General features: G+C 48.6%; 1 pseudogene; it reads left to right on the top strand.

Annotated features, from left to right (window-relative positions):
• The first annotated feature begins 2,911 nt into the window (after window positions 1–2,911).
• On the top strand, window positions 2,912–3,470 carry LOC102754752 (annotated as a pseudogene).
• Window positions 3,471–3,588: the final 118 nt, after the last annotated feature.

Raw genomic sequence — 3,588 nt, forward strand, 5'->3', positions numbered from 1 at the left:
CCAGCCGCGTGCTCCCCGCGAGCCCTATGCTACCCACCGCCCCCCTGCACCACGGAGGCCCAGGTTTATGCAGCCTCCCTCCGCACAGACCCTTGCAAGTCTTCCCAGCAGCAGATCCCAGCGCCTCCAGCTACAGCCAGGCCTGCTGGGACCCTGTGCAAGGCGTCCAGTGGTTGGTCCCCGCTGCACTTGCTCCTGCCCCTGCTCCTGCTCCTGCTCCTGCTCCTGCTCCTGCTCCTGCTCCTGCTCCACCTCCAGCCCCAGATCCAGATCCAGCTCCTGCTTCAGATCCATCTCCAGCTCCAACTCCAGCTCCATCCGAGGCTACACTCTCGCCTCAGGGCCCCGACAACGCCGGGAATTTCTCTTCAGACCCTGATCTCACAGACCTGCTCTCAGCCTTCTGCTTCTTGGAGGAGCCCTTGTCCTCCCCCAGGCCCTGGTACGACTTTGTGGGTGACAGCGAGGTGGATCTCTTCCAGTTACTGGATCTTCAAGGAAGTGTGTCCCCGCCAAGTCCTGCAGATGCCGCGGGGCCAGAGGGCACCCGGGTGTGCGTCCACGCGGGTGCGAGGAGCCCCGGTCAGTGCCTCTCGGGCGCCAGTTGCTCTTCTGCAGAGTCAGCCCACCTCTAAGCATCCACCTGGGGAGGTGGCCTGGGCTCTGCCCCCCAAGCCCCTTTGGTGTCCACTGCGCATGCGTGTGGCGTAGGACTGGGGCTGCTGAGTCCTCTGGTCCAGGCTGAGCCCATTAGGGCTCCTGTGACCTTGCTGCTGGTTCTCAGGGCTGAGAGTGCCATAGCCTCTCCTTGTGCGGGATCCACTGGAAAGCTGCTGCCCAGAACTTTCCCAAGGACCCAGCCCAGCCTCCCGCTCCTCCTGGCGGCATGCTCTGGCGCCCCTAGGACTGGGCGAGTTTTTTGAGTGTGCACATCTGTGACTGGCACACTGATGGCATACCTTTTGAGCTCAGCGTGTTAGCGTTTTGAAAAACCCTAACTTAATGCTGGTGCCATGTCACCTATAGAAATTTTTTGATCTTTGCTACCGTAGTAAAACAAAGATTTATATTTTTGATATTTATTTTATATATTTAAATGCCATTTAACAAAGAAAATTCAACCAAAACAATGAGTTCGTGTGTCACCTCTGACACGTGTGTCATAGGTTCGCCATCACTGGACTGGCGGCTTCCTCGTGCTTTTCCCATCACATTACCTGGACTCAGAGAATTGACCCCCTTCTCACGGCATCATTGGACACCAGGAAGACTCATCACATGTTTGGGGGTTTTATTCTATTTTATGTTATTTTATTATTTCTTTGCTCATTTCTCTGCATTCATTGGAATTGATTCTATTTCTCAGAAATGAATTGTTACAAACATCGGTCCCATTTGGATTTTTTTATCAGTAGACTTTCTGGATTTTAAGGACTATTTCAGTGCTTCTCCTTGCCTGTTACTTATCTGTTTATCTTTTCCAACCGTGGCAAATGGATGCCCTCAAACCTAATAAATTTATTAATAAAAGTTAAAAATGACCCTTGACCACGTGTTTCATTTTCAAATTGACATAAAACTCTACAGAAGCCCTGTCCTCTGTCTCTGCTTTCCCCGCAGTAAACTGTCCTTGAATACATCTAGCAGTGATAGTGTGTGGTGTGAGGTAGGGGTTCAGCTTCGAGGTGGTTTGGGGTGTGTGTGTTTGTTCTTTTCTTTTCGGTTTTCAACTCCAATGTAAGGAGAGGCTCTTCATTTTTCCTAAGTCAAGGGTTTAGGTAACCACACACCAAAAGTCTACAGGAGGTACACGAGAAATAAGAGAAAGGAATTCAAACATAGCACTACAGAAAGCCCTCAACATATAGGACAAGAGAACAGGAAAATAAAAGAGGAACAGAGGATTCTAAAACACTCAGAAAACCATAAAATTGCAAGCACACATTACTGGAAGCAGAAATCATGTCCAGTGTGGGGAGACCCCACCCTGACACAGAAAGGCAGTTCAGACAGTGAGCTGTATCCAGCAAGGAGATCTCATAATTTGGTTTCCTTTTCCATTCCATCACGCAGGTCATCGTCTCTCCCATAGATTCTAAAGTAAGTCTCTTCCGGAATAGCACACTACTGAGTCCTCTTGAGGGCAGGACCAAGGCTGTCTGGCCAAGGGAAATATTGATCAGCTGCATCCCATATGCACTCCATCTAAGATCAAACCCACAGCCTGGGTATGTGCCTTGACCCGTCATGGAACCCGAGACATTCAGTATATGGTATGATGCTCCAACTCACCCAGCCACACCGGCCAAGGCTCAAACAAATACTTGGACACAAGTGTTCGAAGCAGCCGTATTATCAGCTGAAAGTGGACACAGCTGTCCACCAGCTGATGAGTTGATCATTCCATTGGGATATCCAGACGATGGAGCCTTACTCAGCCATAAAAAGGAATGAGGTCCTACCTAACACATGCTACAACGTGGATGAACACTGAAAACAACATTCTTTTTTTTTTAATTCATTGGGGTGACATCGGTTAATAACATTATGTAGGTTTCAGGTGTACAGAAACATCTTCCTATTGGACCCAGCTGGAGGCAAGATGGCAGGCTCCCAGGGAGCAGCTGTCAAGGGATGAAAATAGGAATACTTAGCCCTAAAGGGTTTGGCTCAGTGGATAGAGCATCGGCCTGTGGACTGAAGGATCCCAGGTTTGATTCCGGTCAAGGGCATGTACCTTGGTTGCAGGCACATCCCCAGTGGGGAGCGTGCAGGAGGCAGCTGACCAGTGTTTCTCTCTCATTGATATTTCTAACTCTCTATCCCTCTCCCTTCCTCTCAAAAATCAATAAAATGTATTTTTTAGGCCAATGCTCTATCCATCACCTGTTGCCAAACCGGTCAGGGCCTAGAAGCAACTTTTAAACGCATTTTCTCTTCAAGTCTCTTTCCGTACCACCTGAGAAGCACCTTATATCAGCATGGCCCTACCAGCAGTGAAACGGGCCATCTCAAACAGATCTTGAAACATTGGTTTCCAATCCAAAATGGAGCTTTATATTGTGTTTGTCATAAATCCGCACGCTCTTCTCTTCCAGGCGACTGCACTGGCGAAGTAGAACTTGCTTTGACATCTGATGGCGGGACGATCGTGTGCTACATCCTGCTGTGGATATTCATATGGACCCCGAAAGCGATCCCTCGGCAGGTCCTGTGCATAATTATGAAGAAACACAGGATCAAATGCTGAAAACCAGATTAGAAGGAAAAGATGAACACTTTGAGCAAGGGCCCGTGATCAAACAACTTAGCAAAATGTCCTTTACTGTTAAGCACCGTTGGTATCCTCGTAGACCATCTCATACACGTCGTAAGAAAATAAATCCTCCAAAAGACAGATGATATTGAGGTGTTCAGCAAAAGGCTGTCCTGTTTCTCATTTGCCGTTTGAGTAAATGCAATCAGATATAGTCACTACTAAAGGGTGTCCCAAAATTCACACAAGAAGTAATTTTGATAGAAAACACAGGTTTTTCGCCCAAACCGGTTTGGCTCAGTGGATAGAGCGTCGGCCTGCGGACTGAAAGG

This window comes from Myotis davidii, unplaced genomic scaffold (assembly GCF_000327345.1).
Source record: "Myotis davidii unplaced genomic scaffold, ASM32734v1 scaffold5033, whole genome shotgun sequence".
In the NCBI taxonomy this organism is placed as follows: domain Eukaryota; kingdom Metazoa; phylum Chordata; class Mammalia; order Chiroptera; family Vespertilionidae; genus Myotis; species Myotis davidii.